General features: G+C 36.7%; 1 non-coding gene and 1 pseudogene across 1 annotated transcript; both read right to left on the bottom strand.

Annotated features, from left to right (window-relative positions):
* Nucleotides 1-1,745: 1,745 nt before the first annotated feature.
* On the bottom strand, nucleotides 1,746-2,395 carry LOC107606890 (cytochrome P450 76T24-like; annotated as a pseudogene).
* Nucleotides 2,396-5,926: 3,531 nt separating this feature from the next.
* On the bottom strand, nucleotides 5,927-8,224 carry LOC107626001 (uncharacterized). The gene is made up of 2 exons (XR_015892373.1): nucleotides 6,292-8,224; nucleotides 5,927-6,188 (listed from the first exon to the last, which is right to left on the bottom strand). It is a non-coding gene; the product is annotated as an uncharacterized LOC107626001 (transcript).
* Between the last annotated feature and the right edge of the window lie 14,769 nt (nucleotides 8,225-22,993).

Genomic DNA, 22,993 nt, shown 5'->3' with positions numbered 1-22,993 from the left:
ACCACCTCATTTCCTTCATCACTACCATCACCACCACCACCACATACCTCTATTATCATCTTCTTCACATAAATCAACAACAACAACAACAACAATAGAAAAAACAAAGAGGAAAAATGAAGAAGCCAGTGACAGATCCACATAAGAAGAAAATGCTATGAAATTGAGAAGGGAGAAATTTGTAGCTGCGGTGTGATTTCAAACAGCGAAGGAGACACCACAATTTTAAATTCGTTGTCCAATTCATCCACGCCCTTCACTGCTGAGTTTCCTATTTTTATTTTCTTCCCCTTTTCATAACTCAATCAATGCAAAATCTGCAATCCCATAATTACAATTTTCTATTTTCATTCTTTTCTTCATTCAATGATGCCTCTTTATATGTGTGTGTGCTTATCTTCTCGTTTTAACTTGCATGTTGATTCTAAAAGAAGTCCCTTTTTTGGGTTGAGGATTCGAAGAAACAGAAGAGAGAGAGAAGCAAAACACAGAAGGGAAGAGAGAGAAAGAGAGAGAGAGGAAGGAGTTGGCAGAGTTAACGGACTCTAGTGGCGGCGAGGAGCTCAGAAAATGAAAAGAGAGAGAGAGAATAGGGTTAGTGGTGGTGGTGGTGGAGAGAAAAAGATGATGCAGATGATGATAAAGGTAATTTGGGAGTTTTATGTGATTTTTTAGTGTTTGGATAATTTTGTTATATGAAACTCATATTTTATAGGTACAAATAGTAATTTTCTTTTTTTTTTATGGGTAGATGTGTCAGCGTTTTCAATTTTTGTGGGTAGAAATGGTAGTTTACTCTTATAAAAAATTACTTCCATCAATTACATGCTATATCAAAAAATTATCTCATTACAAAATAGATATATAAATTTAAAAATACACCTGTTGGTAAGTGATTTTGTAAAGTACACAAATTACTGTTGACAAACAAAATGAATGGTTTTGGGTAATTTTTGTGTTAGTGGTTTGATGAGTTGATGAATATTGATGTATTTAAATTTGTATGTCGATTATAAAAAATAAATAAATAGAAAATTCAACTAAATCAAATCAAGCTAGCTCTATTATCCCCAAGTGGACTCCAACTATTCATAAAGAAAAATGGCCAAAAAAAAAGTGTACAACAAAATTGGGGAGAAAGGAAGAGAAAATCTCCTAAAGATCAGAAGCCAAGAATAATTGGAAGGACAATGATTGCTCAATCTATAAAAGCACCACTGATTCATACTTCATAGAAATGAAACTATAGTTATTATAACATAGAAATTAATCAAGGATAATCATACTATCACTCAACCACTACGTATAAAAATATATATATTTGATCTTTTAAAAGAATATTATACTTCTTCAAACAAATTTATCTAATTATTTATCTATTATACATTTTATTATTCTAATAGCATATTAATATACATATATGTAGTCATTGATTCAATAATTGATTTTTAATGTATATCGATTTTTTTTTATAATATATAATGCTTGCTCTAAAATACATAAATCTCAACCCATATTTCATCTTTTTTTTTTGTTATGATTTTTTTTTAATTTATCATTATGAAATTTTAGTAGAATATAACAATCAAAGTAGGTGTATATTAAAATTAATCACTAATATAAAATATATATTAAAAATAAATTAAATAATATATATATTTTTTGGTGACTAATTAAATAATATATATATTTATATATAAATACATAATGACTGATATTGGTGTATAAATAATTTTTTTAAATATTTAATTAGCTAACATGTCCATGTCTTGTGACTTCATTTCATCAGCTAACTTCCAATGAAAGTGATACAAAAGAGATGCCAATATGAAATGTATGGATCTTGATGCAAAAGGCAATCCAGGACAAATTCTTCTACTAGCACCAAATGGGATATAGTCAAAATTTTTTCCCTTAAAATCAATTTCAGTATCCAAGAATCTCTCAGGTTCAAATGAATTAGGGTTTAGCCCAAATGCTTGAATCTCTTCCCAATGACCACACATTAACTAGGATTTGTGCATTGTTGAGAATTGTGAAGCCACCTAACTCTACATAATCAATTGCCTTGTGGGGTATGAGAAATGGTGCTGGTGGATGAAGCCTCAAAGTTTCTTTCACAATTGCATTAAGGTATGGCAGCTTTAAGGTGTTAGACTCTTCAAATTTTCCATTTTTGCCAAGTGTTTGATGAAGTTCCGCCCTAACTTTTAACATTTTTTCTGGATTATGTAACAACTCAGCCATTGTCCATTCTAGTGTGCTTGATGTTGTGTCTATTTCCGCCATTAATAAATCCTTAATTAACATTATTAAAGAATAAATTTTACAACAGATTTGATAGACAGCGACAAATATTTAGTGACACTTTATATAACCGCCACTATATAATGGAGTTATATATTTGTCAAGCCAAAATTTAAATATATTTAACTAAGACTTAAATATGTTTCCAATTTTATAAATATAGATAACTTTCATTTTTTTTTAGTAGTCTATCTATAATTATATATTGTGTTGGTCTTTAGTCTCTATTGGCTCTTTTAATTTTTTTTTCCTTTACCTATCATTGTACCTTTTTATCATTATAAAATATGTTATTAATTGTATTTCTATTTCTTTCAAACACTTACATGTCTAATCTAAAGGGTAAAAGGCTGTTTGTCAAGACATTCATATTTTCAAATACAATTTCTCTCTCACATGCATACAAATGAAGGAAAATATTCATAACCAATAATATAAATTAAATACTTAAACTTCACATTTTTTAAAATATAACCATTCATATTATTTTGACTCCTCTTATCTTTTTTTTTTCTCAAAGATATTAAGTTATTTTATTTCATCATTGGTAGAAATAAAACAAGCAGGTGTCTAAATTTAGGACAAGTACAAAGAAAGTGTCTCCCAAAATATCACTATTGTGATAAAAAGGTTGCGAGAACTGAATCGGTCATCAAGTCGGTCAAGTGATTAGTTCAATAATTTAATCGGGGTCGAACCGTAGTTAAACCGTTTTAATTCAATATACATTCAAATTATTAAAATTTAATATACAAATAGATATTATAGAAACTAAAGCAGTAACTAGGTATTATTATTTGTACATTTCAGTGTAAAAGAGTCATGTATATCATAATTAAATCAATTTTCTCTTGTATTTTCAAATTCTCTTTCACTCTACAACTTCTTGGCTCTTGCACAACAATAAACTGGTGTTGGTGCTGCATAATTCTCCTATTCAAGTTCTTCATCTCAGAACAACTCCTTTACCTTTAATGACATTCTTGGCAACAACATACACTTCTTGCTTTTGGAGGCTAGAACCAAGCAGATCAAATTCAATAATCACAAAAAAAAATTCAGAATAACAAACTTACATAAAAATTCAAATCACTGGCAACAAAAAATTCAGAATCATAAAAAATTTCAACAAAGACTTCTAATCAAGTATTTAATAATAAAAACTCAGCATTTAAAAACAGAAAACTCGGCCTCCAAAGTAAAAAAATACGAAAACAGAAAAACTAAAAGAATTTATACTCAAAACAAAGAATCCATACTCAGCATCAAAGTAAATTCAGAATCACATCACCAACAACCCCAAACTCAGAACACACAATTAACAAAATTAGCAACCACCGTTAAAATCAACCATCAACCCCAACTCAGAATGCCAGCAATCCAGAATCCAGACCAATATATCAATTCATAGTTCATATTTCACACAATTCATATGGCATTCAACAGAGCAGAATTGAAAAAATAAAAAAAATTGAACAGAGCAGAATTGAATTTCATAAAAGAATTGAAGAACAGAGCAAAGCAGAATTCTCAAATTCAACATACATTAAATTTATTCAACATTTGATTAATCATATAATAAACAAAATTTAAAAATTTAAAAACACAAGAACAGAAGAACAGAAATCCAGAACAAACAATGAAAACAGAAAGAATAGAAGAAGAGAACAGAACGACCCGCGACGAGAAAAGACAGAACAAAATATGAAAACACAAGAATAGAAGAGCCAGAAGCCCATAACTAACCGCAAGAGAAGTAGAGAACAGAAGGCCAGAAGCTCGAGCCTCGAAGTAGAGAACAGAACGACCCGCGACGTTGAGGCGACGACCCACGACGCTGAGGCAACGACCCGCAACAGTGGCGCTTGCTCCAGCGTCTGCTTCGAATCACGACGGCGGTTGTCCTTCGTGGGCAGAAGCTCGAGCCTGGAAGAGCTTAGGGTTGGGAGTGGGGGTGTTCTTCACTTCTTCGAAGAGATTAGCTTATTAGGGATTTGGGGTAAGCCTGCAACACGCGTTCTTCACTCTTCAGCCTTCATTTTCTTTCTTTTTTTTTCTTTTTTATAAAGCCAAACAACGCTGTTTTGCTGGCTGGGGGGAAGAACTGGTTCGCCCAGTTTGCCGATTAACCACCGGTTTAGCCGATTTTTTTGCCAGTTTTTTGAAGTGCGGTTTTGTAGGTGGACCGGACCGACTAGTGACCAGTTTTCGGTTAATTCGGTTGAACCGGCCAGTCTGGTCCGATTTTCAGAACATTGGATAAAATTGACAAATAATTAAGGTAACGTTTGTTTTGAAGTATTAGAACAGAGACTAGAAGACTGAGACTTAGTATTATGTTTGTTGACTCAAAGACTGGTACTAAAATTTCTGTCTCTATCTCCAAAATTTCAGTATTTCAGTACCTCCAAAAGGTGGGGTCACTGTAGACTGAAATTTTTAGAGGTAGAAACTAAAATTTGAGTAACATTTTATATCTAAAATATTCTCATTTCAATTAATTAATTCAAATTTTACCCTTTGTACAAATTAAATTAGAGCTTTATTCTTGTTTCAATTTCTGTCTTCCATCTTACACCAAACACAATAAGAGAAGAGAAGAGGAAAGTAACGGATCTTAAGGTTGAGGGAGCATGGAACTCCCCAGACCGTTCTGATAGCTCCTCATCGCTGCTGCCATAATCTCCACCAGGGCTTGCCTCTTCTGCTCAAAGACCAGGAGGTTCCTCACCTTCCAGATTTCAACACACAAGTGCGCTGCTACCTCCATCAGCTGTCGCGCATCTGGTTGGTGAGAGAGGGTTGTCTTCAGGTTCTTCCACCATTGATGGAAGTGTCCCGAGTAGTTCATCTGAAGGTATGGCCGAAGTAAGCTTCCTCTCCAAATTGCTTTTGATTCTCTGCAATTTACAAGGCAGTGGGTAACTGATTCCTTGAACTCTTGAGACTTAGAGCCACCAAAGTTAACTAAATTCATGGAAAACAAAGCTTTGATATAGAATTAAGTAGGATTATAAAAATAGAATCGATATTCAAAATCTGCTAATTCTTCAAGTTTTCTTGGACGAACAACTTGTGTGAAGTCGAGTTGTTGCAAAGAAAAAACTTTGATAGTGCAAACATTTTTGTTTCCTTAACCCTGTGCCTTGTTCGTTCTTTTTTTTTTCCCCTTCTTTCTAACAGGGCATCAATCATGTATATTATGAGACGGAGTTCAGGACAGAATGGTGTCTAGGAAATTCTCTAAGGGAGCTGCCATGCGCTTGTTGAGCGACAAAGTTGTTTCTGCAGTGGACACTCCCCCATGACATGTCCACGTACAAATTACTGACCTACTTTCGCACATACTTGGTATACACAGAATAGCATACACCACACAAAGATTTTGAAGACCCTAGTAACAACATATTCCTAGGTAGCTGTGGCTGAATCAGTTAATTTGGATGTAACAATCTAACAGGACCATATTTTATCTGCGTTTAGCTAATACATATCTATCACGTGTAGTACAGTTATCAGTTACATATAAAGTGATAATTACAGTGAGTGATGGGGGTGATAGTGTATTAGTAGTTCATAAATCTATCTTCGAAGCAGAAATCAATTGAAGAAAAAGTTATTGATTCAAGAGAAAGTTGAATAGGTGAACAATAATTACTTATCTACTTGGGGTGATTGTGCTGCAAAGATTAAGGAAAAACATCTACGAAAAATATAAACGAGTGCAGTTAATAACAGCTATATATTTGCATGTGTTTAACTATGATCATGGTGTGTTCCGTGATTGCATAAGTGAATTTGTATGGCATTATTATCTGATAGCTGCAGCTTTTTCTATTAGTAGTAGTAATAGAGGGAGAAGAACTGAGAGTTATTCAATCCTGCATAAGAAAACAAACACTTAAGCAACCACCATTCATGAATATGTCAGCATAACTGCATAAGAAACAACATTTGAAAAGCATAAAGACAAGAGGTAAGTACCATCAGGGAGAGAAAGAAGAGGCTCGAGAGCAATCGCAATGGCAAAGGGGGCAAGAAGAGATGGCAGAGAGGGACTCATTGAGATGCCAATAGAGTGGTCTGCCGCCAATGTAACCAATGAGACAGAATCCAACTGTCCACATTAACACCATGAACGCTCTCCGCTGCTCCTGTTCACCTTTCTTTCTCTTTCGTTTGTTCATTTTAGACAATGTTAGTATTATATAGACAATGAACGTTCCTCCATTTTGATCATTTGCTTCCTCAAAATTTTTAGTGTAAAGAGTATTTCTTGAAATTGGGGGTGTGAGTTGTGATCTGTGAAAAATGTAGTTATGGCCCCATGTATGTCAATGAAACTCCAGCCAGGAATTTTCTTCAATCCAAGAGATCTCATATGATTCCATACCTCACCCACTTCTTCCCACTTGTTTATCCAAGCATAGCAATGTGAAAGTTGTACATAATGCCCTGCATTCATAGGCCTCAGCATGCGAATGTCATTGGCAATTGCATCACCAAGTTCCTTATTACCATGTGCTCGACATGCATCAAGGATTATGCCTAAAATATCTAGATGGGGCACTAAGAATACATTTCGGTACAGGTTATATCCTCCTCGACCTTCCCTGCTCGACTGAGGAGATCAACCACACAAGCATGGTGTTCAAGATTGGGTGCGATTCCGAAATCTCTAGTCATCGATTTGTATATGCTCAATCCTTGGTCTACAAGTCTATTATGACAACAAGAAGATAGAACTGACAAGAAAATCACATGGTTTGGTTTAATCCCAGTTTTTAGGAACTCTGAGTATAACCTAAATGCAGTTTCTCCTTTGCCATGATAGCCATACCCTGCAATTATCGCACTCCATGACACCAAGTCCTGATATGGCATCCGAGTGAAACACCTTTGGGCGGCATCCAAATCGCCACATTTCCAGTACATGTCTACCAAAGAAGTGTCCACTAAGATGCACGACTGAAAGATGTTTCTTACAACATAGCTGTGTATCAATCTTCCCAAGTGAAGTTGTCCGGTTGACGCGCAGCCTTGGAGGAGGGAGACAATGGTTATTGAATCAGGATTTTGATGATCACTCCTCATTTCATTGAAAAGCAACAATGCCTTACATACATAGCCATTTTGTGCATATCCACTAACTATTGCGTTCCAAGAAACCAAATCCCTTTTACTCATCCTATCAAATATAATTAAACTCTGGTCCAAGTGACCACACTTTGCATACATAGTAACAAGAGAGTTTTGAGCGGCACTATCCAATGATAATTCTTGCCTCATGATGTAACCATGAACGGATGCCCCCAAATGAATAGATCCAAGTTTACCACATGCTGTAATTACACTGGCCATAGTAGCACTAGATGCCTTCACTCCGAGATTCAACATTTGGCGGAACACACACAGTGCCTTATCAGCAGAATCATTCTATACAAGGCCTGATATCATGGCTGTCCACAAAACTACATCCCTATCTAAAGTCCTCTCAAACATTCTGAAAGAAGTGTCAACGTTCCCACCTTTCAAGTACGCTACAATCAGTGATGTTTCAATATGTGCATCCAAGTGAAAACCACCTCTCAAAATCTGGCCATGAACTAGCATTCCTAATTTCAACTCCCCCTTTGATGCAACCACAGATAACACCGACCCAAAAGTTTGCCGATCAGGCGCTAACCCTTCCACCCTCATTGTCTTAAAAAGCAGCAGAACCTCAATCAGATTCCCAATCTGGGCATAGGCTGATATCAACGAATTCCAAGAAACTAAATCTCTTTGCTCCATATAATCAAACAACTTCCTAGAATCATCAATGCTTCCACATTTCCCATACACATTCAATAGAGAATTTGACAAGGTCATATCAAACATAAACCCATGCAAAACCGCACAGCCATGCAAACACCGCACTTGACTAATCTCTGAAATTCCAAATAGCAAGCTTAGCAATGTAACACTAGTGGGCTGAATTTTCCGGCAACACATCTCACCAAACAAGGAAAAAGCCTCAAGAACACGACCACCACGGGAATTGTGATGACAAGTCATCTTAGCCTAGTTTCACTAGCCTTTTTCTTTTATTTTCAATTGAATTATGCACTTTCTTGAGCCATAAGCAAGCCAATTGGGTAGATTTTCATGCTTCCTTCGATTTAATCAACCATAGATGAATTAATGCAATTTCATGAGGTTTTATGCTATAATTGTCACATATTATGAAAGAATGAATATCTCATGATTTTGAGCATAGCTTTGATGTGTTTGGTTGATTAATGATAGGTGAAGAAAGCTTGGAGAAAGGTTGAAGCAAGGAGGAATGGCTAGGAGGAAGAGAGGACAAAAAGTTTGAGCAAAAGTTTGCCTCAAACTTTAGCTCAAACTTTTGGAATAAGTGAAAATGAACCAGGGAGCAAAAAGCTGGACCAAAAGTTTGCCGCAAACTTTTGTGTGGACCAAAAGTTTGCCGCAAACTTTTGTGTAAACTTTTGGGCAAAAAACTTGAGCAAAAGTTTGCCTCAAACTTTTTGGCAAACTTTTGGCATCACAAATCAACACCCTGGAGAGCAAAAGTTTGCGCCAACGTTTGCCTCAAACTTTTTGGCAAACGTTGGCGCATGAACAACACACCCTGGAGAGCAAAAGTTTGCGCCAACGTTTGCCTCTAATTTTTTGGCAAACGTTGGCGCCATGAGTGTGCAAGGGGAGGCCAACGTTGGAGCAAAAGTTTGACCCCAAACTTTTGCCCCAACGTTGGTATCAGCAAAAGAGGGTGGCTGATGTGAAAAGTTGGAGTAAAAGTTTGCCTCAAACTTTTACTCAAACTTTTACTCAAGCTTTCATGATTCCAAACCCGGTTCAATTCGGTTCTTCTCCAAACTCCAAGAGCAATCAACCAAGGCCTCTATCAACCCAATTCTATCAAGAGCAAAGGCCCAATTGAAGGCTTGAAGACCATTTGAAGAAAGTGTATAAATAGCATAGGATTTAAGTTCTGAGGGGAGCTTTCCCTTTTAGTTTTCATAGAGAGTTTTCGGAGAGCTTTTGGTGTTGAGTGAATTTTAATTTCTGAGTCTCGGGGAAGGAGAATTGAATTCTCTTCCTCTTAGTTTTCTTGCTTTCAATTTCAATTACAATTGTCTTGGATCTTGGGTTGGAGAATTGAAGGAAATCTGTTTCAATCTCATCCTGAGATCTCTCCGTTTCATTTTACTGCATAATTGAATTTCCATTTTGATTAATTGCTTCTTCATCTACTTTCTCTGAGATTTACAATTCCTTTGCAATTGTTCTTGTTGGATCTAGGAAGGCATTGAGATCTAGACTTGGTTATCTAGTCTCTTGAGTCCTAAGATCTAAATTCTCATTTTACTTTCTCTGTTTAACACTTTTCATGCTCATTTACAATTCTGTTTTCAGATCTGATTCAATCCAAGTCACCTTCTATTTCTCTGCTTGTTGAATTTTACTTTCCCTTGTTTAATTTCTGCAAATTCAATTCCCAATTCCCTTTACAATTCAAGCCATTTACATTTCTTGCACTTTAAGATTCTGCAATTTACATTTCTTGCGTTCTAAGTTTCTGCCATTTAATTTCTTGTTCTTTAAGATTCAGCACTTTAAATTTCAGTTCTCTTTACTTTCATGCAATTTACCCATTCCCTTTATTTTCCATGCAATTTAAATTCTGCGAATCACAAATCACTCAACCAAATCTTGATTCGCTTGACTAAATCAACCACTAAACTAAAATTGCTCAATCCTTCAATCCCTGTGGGATCGACCTCACTCCCGTGAGTTATTATTACTTGATGCGACCCGGTGCACTTGCCGGTTAGATTTGTGTGTTTGGAATTCGTTTTCCAAAAATACACATTAAGTTTTTGGCGCCGTTGCTGGGGATTGATTAGATTGACAATGATTAAGTGAAGTGGAGATCTAGATCAAGCACTTTTTCTTTTCTGTTTCTTTAACTTTTGACTAACACGCTAACTGTTTGAATTTTTGCCTAAGCTAACTAATATTTCACTTCAGCCATGGATTAAAGTGTTATTGCTTTTCTGGTATTGTGTGATTCTTGTGTTTTGCTTGTATGTCAGATACAAGAAGAGAGATCCCTACCTTTCATGAAACTGACGAAAGAATCCTCCGAAGGCTAAGAAGAGAAGCAAGAGAAAAAAATGTTGCTGAAGAGGAAGAATCAGATGAAGAATATCATGAATTGGAGGAACACTCAACAAATCCAACAAATCCACCAGTGAGAATAGCCAACAACAATGGTCAACCCCAAAGGAGAGTCTTGGCTTCATATACATTTGCTAATCCAAGGCATTGTGGGAGTAGCATCCTTACCCCAAATGTCGATGCAAATAACTTTGAATTGAAGCCCCAACTCATCACTTTGGTGCAGAACAACTGTTCTTATGGAGGAGGCCCCTTGGAAGATCCAAACCAGCACCTATCCACCTTCCTGAGGATATGTAACACAGTGAAGACCAATGGTGTACATCCTGACAGTTACAAATTGTTGTTGTTTCCATTTTCCCTGAGGGACAAAGCTACTCAATGGTTGGAGTCATTTCCAAGAGAAAGCATCAACAATTGGGAGGATCTAGTGAGTAAGTTCTTAGCAAAGTTTTATCCTCCTCAAAGGATCATCAGGCTCAAAACAGAGGTTCAAACATTTACTCAGATGGATGGAGAGTCATTGTATGAAGCATGGGAGAGATACAAAGCTTTACTCAGGAAGTGTCCACCAGAGATGTTTAATGAATGGGATAAACTCCAAAATTTCTATGAAGGACTGACAATGAAAGCTCAAGAGGCACTTGACTATTCAGCAGGAGGCTCAATGCAACTCATGAAGACAGCTGAAGAAGCTCAGAACCTCATTGACATGGTGGCTAACAACCAATATTTCTTTGGCCATCAGAGACAACGCCAACCATCACTAAGGAAAGGAGTGATAGAAATGGAAGGGGTGGACACCATCCTAGCTCAAAACAAGATAATGCAGCAGCAGATTCAAGAATAATTTGAGCAGATGGCTAAAAAAATTGATAGTTTACAAGTTGCAGCAGTGAATACAAGCCAACCATCAACCATATGGGGACAAAATGAAGAAAACCAAGAAAATCAGCAGCAGGAACAACCTCAATATGCGCACAACCAAGGCTCAGGCCAAAATGAGGTTTATGGTGACACCTACAATCCATCCTGGAAGAACCATCCAAATCTCAGATGGGGAGATAACCACACCCACAGCCAGCAACCGTGGCAGAAAAACTCAAACCAAAACAACTCAAGAAACACAACTTACTCAAACCACGACCAGCAAAACACTAATAATAATCAATACAAGAAACCACAAAACACATATCAACCACCCCACCACAATCCACAAACTCATCAAAATAGTATTTCCGCACCAACATCTAACCCCCAAAACTACCACACTACCCCTACAAATAACTTCCAGCAACCACATTCCACCCCCATCATACCACCAATAGACCATCATGAAAGTAGAATTTCAAGTCTTGAGGCAGCCATACAAGCAATTGCTCAGTCCACTCAAAGCTTGGTCAAAGTGCAAGAGAGAAATGAAGCTACCATGAAGAGCCTTGAACGACAAGTGAGACAATTGGCCAAACAAGCTGAACGGCCAACCAATGTTCTCCCAAGTGATACAATCTCCAATCCAAAGGACAAAGGAAAAGCTACAAAGTGGGAGGAGTGCAAAGCAATCATAGTGGAAAGTGAGAAGAAAGCCATCAATCAGGAAGAACACAACAGAGAAGTTCCACAAGAAGAGACAGAAGAGAGAAGTGAAGAGGATCAAAAAATCAAGAATGCAAAAAGCTCAAAGAGAGATAAGGACATCCTTGAAACACAACTACAAGAGAAGAAGGAAAGGGTGAAGCCACATATCCCCAAACTTCCATACCCTCAAAGGTTCAAAAAAGAGAATGAGGATAAGCAATACTCAAAGTTCCTGGACATATTCAAGACCCTTAGTATCAATATTCCTTTCTTAGAAGCACTTGAACAGATGCCAGTGTATGCCAAATTTATGAAGGAAGTGCTGACAAAGAAAAAGTCCCTAAAAGAAGGACAAATTGTTGAGATGACAATGGAATGTAGTGCTATTCTCCAAAGAGAGTTACCAGAGAAGAAAGATGATCCTGGGAGTTTTTATATACCTTGCACCATAGGAGACATAACAATTGAAAAGTCATTCTGTGACCTTGGTGCAAGCATAAACTTGATGCCTTTGTCTCTAATGAGGAAACTTCGAATTTGTGAGCTAAAATCCACACGAATACTCCTTCAAATGGCTGACAAATCCATCCAGCAAGCAGTTGGAGTTGTAGAGAATGTACTGGTAAAAGTGGGGAAATTCCTTCTTCCAGCTGATTTTGTCATCCTGGATATGGAGGAGGACCCTAACACTCCCATCATTCTGGGGAGGCCTTTCCTGGCTACGGGCAGAGTATTGATAGATGTTGAGAAAGGGGAATTATTGCTAAGAGTGCATGATGAGCATCTAGCATTCCATGTTTTTAAAACCTTGCATGAGCCCACTCAAGAAGAAGAGTGTACGGAGGATAAAGCCAGAGATCAAAGCTTGAAGGAGGTAGTCAATGAGTTAGCTCCAAGACTTCCAAATCCATGCTTGAAAGAAGTAGAGATGGTGCAACAGACCAAAGAAATCAAGGAGGAACTAGATTCAAAACCTCCAGATGAGAAATTCAACATCTCAGATAAGGAACCACCAAGGCAGGGAGTATCTTTTGAGAAAGAAAAGAAGAAGAGGCCAAGAGGGTGGAGAAACAAGAAGATCCCTACTGAAGGCTTTTCACCAGGGGATAAAGTAGTGTTAAACACCCAACCAATGAAGATGTCCCCACAATCATCTGAATACTACACTGTGAACCGGGTCCTTTCACTTGAACACCTAGAGATCATCAAAAAGGAGACCGGAAGGAAGTTCACAGTAAGAGGAGAAAAGCTGAGGCACTATGCTTTTCAGGATTTAATAGAAAAAAATATTTTTGAAAAAGAATGTTTTGAAAAGAGTATAAAAGATTCTAACCCAATCAAATTAATGTTCTAGCCAAATGAGTTATGGGACCTTATTTTAAGAAAGATTATTTTTGAAAACACCAAACTTAAAGTTTGGCACAGGATTTAATAGAAAAATTATTTTTGAAAAAGGTTTTAAAAAATATGATAGCCAATTATCATGAACATAAACACCACGTTCTAAATAACTGAGCTATAAATTTAAAGTGTTTTAACAAGGGGTAATTAATAAAAGACTCTAAACCAAAAAAAAAGAAAGATTTTTCCTAATCTAAGCAACAAAATAATCGTCAGTTGTTCAAACACGAACAATCCCCGGCAACGGCGCCAAAAACTTGGTGCACGAAATTGTAATGCTGCTGTTCACATTACTCTCTTACAACTTCGCACAACTAACCAGCAAGTGCACTGGGTCGTCCAAGTAATACCTTACGTGAGTAAGGGTCGAATCCCACAGAGATTGTTGGTTTGAAGCAATCTATGGTTATCTTGTAAATCTTAGTCAGGAAGTCAATTATGTTTATCAGTTGAATTATGAATAACCAGTAGAGCATAAATTAAAAGTTACTTGTTGTGTAGTAATGGAGAATATGTTGGAGTTTTGGAGATGCTTTGTCTTCTGAATCTCTGCTTTCCTCTGTCTTCTGATTCACGCACGCACGTCCTCCTATGGCAAGCTGTGTGTTGGTGGATCACCGTTGTCAATGGCTACCTTCCATCCTTCCAGTGAAAACTACGCTCACGCGCTCTGTCACAGCACGGCTAATCACCGGTTGGTTCTCGATCTGGTTGGAATAGGATTTACTATCCTTTTGCGTCTGTCACTAACGCCCAGCCTTCAGGAGTTTGAAGCTCGTCACAGTCATTCAATCCTTGAATCCTACTCGGAATGCCACAGACAAGGCTTAGACTTTCCGGATTCTCATGAATGCCGCCATCAGTTCTAGCTTATACCACGGAGATTCTGATTAAAGAATCTAAGAGATACTCATTCAATCGGATATAGAATGGAGGTGGTTGTCAGGCACACGTTCATGGTTTGAGGAAGGTGATGAATGTCACAGATCATCACCTTCATCACAGTTAAGCGCGAATGAACATCTTAGATAGGAACAAGCGTGTTTGAATGGAAAACAGGAATACTTGCATTAATTCATTGAGACACAGCAGAGCTCCTCACCCCCAACAATGGGGTTTAGAGACTCATGCCGTCAGAGAATGCAAAGTTTAGATCTAAAATATCATGAGATACAAAATAAGTCTCTAAAAGTTGTTTAAATACTAAACTAGTAGCCTAGGGTTACAAAATATGAGTGGACTATGTTGGATGATGCAGAGATCCACTTCTGGGGCCCACTTGGTGTGATGGGGCCCACTTGGTGTGTGCTGGGGCTGAGATTTCGTGCAGAGGCCATTTGTGGAGTTGAACGCCAGTTTTTATGCCAGTTTGGGCGTTCAACTCCAGTTTTTTATCCTTTTCTGGCGCTGGACGCCAGAATTGGGCAGAGAACTGGCGTTAAACGCCAGTTTACGTCGTCTATCCTTGTGCAAAGTATGAACTATTATATATTGCTGGAAAGACCTGGATGTCTACTTTCCAACGCAATTGGAAGCATGCCATTTCGAGTTCTGTAGCTCCAGAAAATCCACTTTGAGTGCAGGGAGGTCAGAATCCAACAGCATCAGCAGTCCTTTTTCAGCCTGAATCAGATTTTTGCTCAGCTCCTTCAATTTCAGCCAGAAAAATACCTGAAATTACAGAAAAACACACAACTCATAGTAAAGTCCAGAAATATGAATTTTTCCTAAAAACTACTAGAATTAGACTAAAAACTAACTAAAACATACTCTAAACTATATGAAATTATCCCCAAAAAGCGTATAAAATATCCGCTCATCATGTTCCCACACCAAATTGAATCCAAAAAGCCACACTCAATTCATGCATACTAACCAGTCACCTAAGGGCTTGAGAAGCAAGCAACTTTTGAGAATTGTGCAGGGAACGAACCACCATTTAAAGACATTATGCATCATGACTCAAAAGGGGCATAACAGAAGGAAGAACAAAAGAACTGCAAACCAATAGGTTGTATTTATACTTAACTTTTGCTGTTGAGAAATGCTTTGATTTATGTCTTGCTAAAGTGTTCATCTAGTTCAAGTAGATTCAATTTTCTTTTGCAATAAGTAAGCTTGTCCAAGTGTATGCTTGTATGTTTACTTTCACTTAACTAACTGCATGCTTTGTCCCCTGCATCTTTAATTCAATAAAAAGAAATATTTATAATGTGAAGTAAGATAGTTCTCTGTTAGATAGAAGTACAATAAAAGTAAGTGGTGGTATGTATGTGTGATTGTATGATAGCTCACTTTTAGTGAATAAAAGAACTAGGATGTCTCCTCCTAAGTAGAAAGTGGCCTACTGTCTATGACTCTCAATCAAATAAAAAATCCTTGGTTAAAAAGAAAGACAAAAAGAAAAAAATGGGGGAAAAAGAAATAGCCAAAGAGTGGCAGCAGAACAAAAGAAAACGAAAACAAAAAGAAACAAAGCTGGACACCAATAGCTTGAACCTTAGAATATATGCCTGTGGTGTCTTTGTATTAGGATCTGCTTGGATTATTAAGCTCTTTGGAGTGCATCAACACTTGATGACTTGGGTTAACTAACCCGGGATCATCAGCTGAAAGTCCACTATCAAGAGCAACCTAACTACAAGGCATTTAGTAGCCCAAAGAGGTGCTGGGCATCAATGTTCTAAGAAGGAATGTGAGCCAAGTGTCTATAGTGAATAATGTGTCAAGTATAAAGAAAAGGAAATGAACTTGCTACACATGACACTCAAATAAAGCTTATGAACAAAATAATAGCCAAGGATAAAGAAATAATGAGAGGTCATAGCAGTATGTTACTTGAAGCTTGAAGGAGACTTTCTAGGCTTAAGAGTCAATAAGAGGTGAGTGTTTACATATCCACATAAAACCCCATGAACTACCAATAACACTCTACTAGCATGAACATCCTCTTCCATTTCATTCTTTCTTCTCAATAAATCATTTCTTGCTTGGGGACAAGCAATCTTTAAGTTTGGTGTTGTGATGACAAGTCATCTTAGCCTAGTTTCACTAGCCTTTTTCTTTTGTTTTCAATTGAATTATGCACTTTCTTGAGCCATAAGCAAGCCAATTGGGTAGATTTTCATGCTTCCTTCGATTTAATCAACCATAGATGAATTAATGCAATTTCATGAGGTTTTATGCTATAATTGTCACATATTATGAAAGAATGAATATCTCATGATTTTGAGCATAGCTTTGATGTGTTTGGTTGATTAATGATAGGTGAAGAAAGCTTGGAGAAAGGTTGAAGCAAGGAGGAATGGCTAGGAGGAAGAGAGGACAAAAAGTTTGAGCAAAAGTTTGCCTCAAACTTTAGCTCAAACTTTTGGAATAAGTGAAAATGAACCAGGGAGCAAAAAGCTGGACCAAAAGTTTGCCGCAAACTTTTCTGCAAACTTTTGGGCAAAAAGCTGGAGCAAAAGTTTGCCTCAAACTTTTGTGCAAACTTTTGGGCAAAAAGCTTGAGCAAAAGTTTGCCTCAAACTTTTTGGCAAACTTTTGGCATCACAAATCAACACCCTGGAGAGCAAAAGTTTGCGCTAACGTTTGCCTCAAACTTTTTGGCAAACGTTGGCGCATGAACAACACACCCTGGAGAGCAAAAGTTTGCGCCAACGTTTGCCTCTAACTTTTTGGCAAACGTTGGCGCCATGAGTGTGCAAGGGGAGGCCAACGTTGGAGCAAAAGTTTGACCCCAAACTTTTGCCCCAATGTTGGTATCAGCAAAAGAGGGTGGTTGATGTGAAAAGTTGGAGTAAAAGTTTGCCTCAAACTTTTACTCAAACTTTTACTCAAGCTTTCATGATTCCAAACCCGGTTCAATTCGGTTCTTCTCCAAACTCCAAGAGCAATCAACCAAGGCCTCTATCAACCCAATTCCATCAAGAGCAAAGGCCCAATTGAAGGCTTGAAGACCATTTGAAGAAAGTGTATAAATAGCATAGGATTTAAGTTCTGAGGGGAGCTTTCCCTTTTAGTTTTCATAGAGAGTTTTCGGAGAGCTTTTGGTGTTGAGTGAATTTTAATTTCTGAGTCTCGGGGAAGGAGAATTGAATTCCCTTCCTCTTAGTTTTCTTGCTTTCAATTTCAATTACAATTGTCTTGGATCTTGGGTTGGAGAATTGAAGGAAATCTGTTTCAATCTCATCCTGAGATCTCTCCGTTTCATTTTACTGCATAATTGAATTTCCATTTTGATTAATTGCTTCTTCATCTACTTTCTCTGAGATTTACAATTCCTTTGCAATTGTTCTTGTTGGATCTAGGAAGGCATTGAGATCTAGACTTGGTTATCTAGTCTCTTGAGTCCTGAGATCTAAATTCTCATTTTACTTTCTCTGTTTAACACTTTTCATGCTCATTTACAATTCTGTTTTCAGATCTGATTCAATCCAAGTCACCTTCTATTTCTCTGCTTGTTGAATTTTACTTTCCCTTGTTTAATTTCTGCAAATCCAATTCCCAATTCCCTTTACAATTCAAGCCATTTACATTTCTTGCACTTTAAGATTCTGTAATTTACATTTCTTGCATCCTAAGTTTCTGCCATTTAATTTCTTGTTCTTTAAGATTCAGCACTTTAAATTTAAGTTCTCTTTACTTTCATGCAATTTACCCATTCCCTTTATTTTCCATGCAATTTAAATTCTGCAAATCACAAATCACTCAACCAAATCTTGATTCGCTTGACTAAATCAACCACTAAACTAAAATTGCTCAATCTTTCAATTCCTGTGGGATCGACCTCACTCCCGTGAGTTATTATTACTTGATGCGACCCGGTGCACTTGTCGGTTAGATTTGTGTGTTTGGAATTCGTTTTCCAAAAATACACATCAAATAGCAGCCAATAATGGTAGTCCAAGGGACAACGTTTCTCTGAGGCATAAAGTCAAACACTTTGCGAGCAATATCAGGAAACCCGAATTTGACATAGAAAGTGATCAAAGAAGAAGCTATGTAAGAATCAAGGGAGAAGCCAAGAAGAATGATGCGTTGGTGGAGGAGAAGGCCAAGGGAAAAGAGGTTAAGGGATGAACATGCTTTGAGGAGCGTGGGGAAGGTGAAGGGATCAGAAGGAACTTGGGAATGGAGCATAGAAGCATAGGTGAGGAGGATTTGATGGTCGGAACCTTGGGAGGAAAGGTAGTTGATGTGGCCATTTAATGAGTGGGTGTTGGTGGCTAAAGGTGGTGGTGGTGGTGGTGGCGGTGGTAACAGTATCAGCCATCGAATTTTGACTGTTCTATATGTAGTGAACTTTAGCAGCAATGAGTAGGGAGTCTTTGGTTTGAATGCGTACATCAGTATAACCTGTTAGGCTGTTACTGATCATTGCTTGCTGTGCTCTCATTATATGAATTGTCTCACAAATGAGTTATTTGAGGAGGGCAAAATGAGTTTCAAAAAAGAGATTTGAAAAAAAAATTACATGAACCAACTTGTAATCTACACATCCAAATCGACGTTCATGTTTGTTTTAAAAAAAATAATTCTAACTTTATAAGATTCTTTTTAGCAAAATAATTTTATTGATAACCTCAGCAAGCAAAAACTTTATAAATGTAAATTAATTGAACCGATCAAGTGGCTAATTTGATGGTTCAACTAGGATTGAACTATAGTTGAACCAGTTTAATTAAATATAAAATAAAATTATTAAAATTTAATAGACAATTTCAAATATTCAAATTTAATGATTTCTAAGCTAATAAAATTCAAAGTTTTACAATTTCACATAATAATAATTTGTTCATATTTTATCTTTAAAAATTCACAAAATAAAAAAAAATTAATTAACTTCTACGTTCTAATCAAGTAATCAGCAACAATACTCATCACATCAACAACAAAAATGTAGAACAAAAAATTTCAACAAAAATTTATAATAATCAAGTAATGAAAAAACACAAACTTATATAAAAACTCAAACGATGGGCAACAAAGAATTCAAAATCACAACAAATTTTAACAAAGACTTCTAATCAAGTATTCAACAACAAAAACTCAAAAGCATAAAACTCATCATCCAAAGCTAGAGAATCCAAAAACAGAACTAAGAAAAGAATTCAAACTCAGCATTCAAATCACATAAGCAACAACCCAACTCATAACACAATCCATGTTGGAATAAATTAATTTCAATAACTCAGATCATCCATATTGAATCACCAAAAATATAACATAATGCGGAAGCGTACCTTTACTCATAAGAGTCAGAAATTGATGGAATAATTTGGATCTTGTGGTTTTTTCGATCTTCCTCAACCAAAGCCTTCTGTATTCCTAGGAGGCTGAACTGCAACTCTTTTGATTGGGAAAGAGTAACAAAGGCGGCTTTGGCATATTGGAGGACCAAAACTCTGTAGGCCTATTTATATTTGAGCATGGCACCCATTAAACCCTTAAGCCCAAATAAAATAGTATCTAAAGCCCAAAAAATAATATATCTAAAATCTAAAAAGATAATTATCTAAGGAACAAAAGATAATATCCGGTTTTATTCTCATTTAATTCCAAATCAAAAGTAACAATGACTTATTCAATTAGCATTTATAACAATAAATGAGATCATCATTATATAAGTCATTTAATTTGAAATAGCATAATTTGTGATTATAATTAATATATGTATTGCCCACAAATAAGTTAAGAAATTAAATAATTTCCTAACAATCTCCCACTTGGGCTATACATATATTCTTTCTCGACATAATCACATCTTATAAACTTTATGCGCGCATCTGAATGCTATTTCTCTCATTACTTTAACAATCTGGTCCGTCTCATACATTAGATATGGAACTACCGCAGCTTTTATCACATTAATTGTCGTGACTAAACCACGCCAATCACCATCCTAATATACTTAACGACATAGATCAAATTTGGATGTGTAATATGGAAATTACATGCCAAGTGATCTCATGCATGTCTATTTCCAGCTGGTCCAACTTTATTGAGATCAAACACAATACAAATATTGCAAAATGAACATTTCACATAACATGAAATAAACCATCAACTTAATTCTACAGAAAAATAACTCAATATCTATCATAGGACATATAGCATAAACTTCCACTAAACCAAGGCATCACAAATATTGACACCCATCCGAGCAGTGTGCTCATGAAAAAACTTTAGGGTCAATCCCTTGGTAATGGGTCTACTAGCATATACTCTGTTCCTATATGTCCTATGGAAATCTGTTTTTCTTAAACTTTCTCCTTGACAACTAAGAACTTGATGTCTGTATGCTTCGATTTTGTCAAGCTCTTATTGTTATTGGAGTATAGTACTGCTGACTTATTGTCACAAAATATCTTTAATGGCCTTTCAATGTCATCTACTATATGAAGCTTAGTGACAAAGTTTCACAACCATATGCCATGAAATCGGAATCAGAGTACCTAATGATCTCTAAATTTTCTTATCTCCGATAAGTAAGCATGTAATTCTTTGTTCTCTTTAAATAACGCATTACGCGTTTAACAGCTATCCAATGATTCATGCCCGGATTGCTCAAGTATTTACTCAACACTCCCACTATAAATGATATATCGGGATGTGTGCAAACTTGAGCATACATTAAATTCCCTAGTGCTGATGCATAAGGTTTATCATATATTGCTGTCTTCTCAAAATCATTTTGGGGCATTGCTTGAGACTAAACTTGTCTCCTTTAGCTACGGGTGTGTCCATTGGACTACAAATTTTCATGCCATATCTACTTAAAATCTTTTCGATATAGTTCTTTTGTGATAATCAAGAATACCTTGAGAGCGATCTCTTAGTATCTCGATTCCTAATACAAAAGAGGCATCACCAAGATCTTTCATTTCGAATTTGTTCGATAGAAATTTTTTAGTTTCATGCAACAAGCATATATCGCTACTGGCAAGGAGAATGTCATCAACATATAAGACCAAAAGAATGTATTTACTCCCACTGAACTTGCGGTATACACACTCATCTATAATATTTACCTCAAAACCATAAGGTAATGACTTAATTAAACTTGTGATACCATTAACGGGAAGCTTGTTTGAGACCATAGATGGATTTTCTCCTTTTTCTATTGGATCTCCTTAATGACACTTCTTGAGGTTGTTGAGCTTGCTGTATGGGTTGGGGTTGATGAGGATTCTCATCATTTTCTTGTACTGTAGCAGTATCTCGAGCAACAACAATATTCTCATTGTTCTCTTGTACTGTAACTGGATCTACAGTAGGATTCTCATTTTGCTCTTGTACTATAACTGTATCTTGAACAACAATAGGCACAAGGACCTGATCATTGTCAGTTACAGAATCCTCATCAAAAACAACATTCCTAATATTTCCTTCCCCCCCCCCCAAACTCAACATCCTGAAGAAATCTCGCATTTCCCGTTTCAAAATAGACCTTGATGCAGGATTGTAAAACTTGTACCCCCATGAGCGCTCAGCGTAACCAACAAAGTAGCAACTAATTGTCCTTGAGTCCAATTTTCTTTCATGCGGCCTATAAGGTCGCGCCTCAACTGGACATCCCCAAATATGCAAATGCTTTATATTGGGCCTTTTCCCAATCCAAATTTCATATGGGGTTTTGTTAACTGCTTTGCTTGGCACCCTATTAAGGATGTACACTGCGGTCCTTAAGGCTTCTCCCCATAGTGATTCAGGCAAGGAAGAATGACTAATCATACTTCTCACCATGTCCTTAAGAGTTCGATTCCTTTGCTCTGCAACACCATTCATGCTAGGTTTGCCTGGCATGGTGTATTGCAGAACAATACCACACTCCTCTAGGAAAAGAGCAAAAGGCCCGGGACGTTGCTCACCTGAATCGTCATATCTTCCGTAGTATTCACTACCACGATCAGATTTGACAGCTTTAATTTTCTTTCAAGTTGAAGTTCAACATCAGCTTTGAAAGACTTGAAAACATCCAAGGCTTGACACTTTTCATGAATTAAATATAGATACCCATAACGAGAGTAATCATCTATGAACGTAATAAAGTACCGTTGTCCATTCCAAGAGACAGTAGGGAATGGGCCACATATATCGGTATGTATCAGTTCTAAGATATCTTTAGCTCTCTCGGCACCTAATTTCCTTTCGTTTGTCCTTTTTCCCTTTATGCACTCAATGCAGACTTCAAAGTCTGCCAAATTTAGGGGTCCAAGAATTCCATCCGACACGAGTCTCTGAATTCTCTATTTAGAGATGTGACCTAGGCGTTTGTGTCATAATGATGCCGAATTCTCATTTAGTTTTCGTTTTGTACCCGTTTGCAGTATTTCATTATTATAGGAATTTAAGTCAAGCCTATATAGATTATTCACTAAATGACCAGAGTAAATATTATTCGAATTATAAAAGAGACTGACTTTATTATCTCCGAACAAACAAAAATAACCTGATTTGTCCAAACGAGAAACAGAAACCAAATTTCGTCTAAATGACGGTACATAAAATGTCT

The sequence above is a fragment of the Arachis ipaensis genome, chromosome B7 (assembly GCF_059453495.1).
Source record: "Arachis ipaensis isolate K30076 ecotype BB chromosome B7, ASM5945349v1, whole genome shotgun sequence".
NCBI lineage: Eukaryota > Viridiplantae > Streptophyta > Magnoliopsida > Fabales > Fabaceae > Arachis > Arachis ipaensis.
The sequence above is the reverse complement of the archived record's forward strand: the minus strand, read 5'-3'. Positions and strand labels throughout refer to the sequence as shown.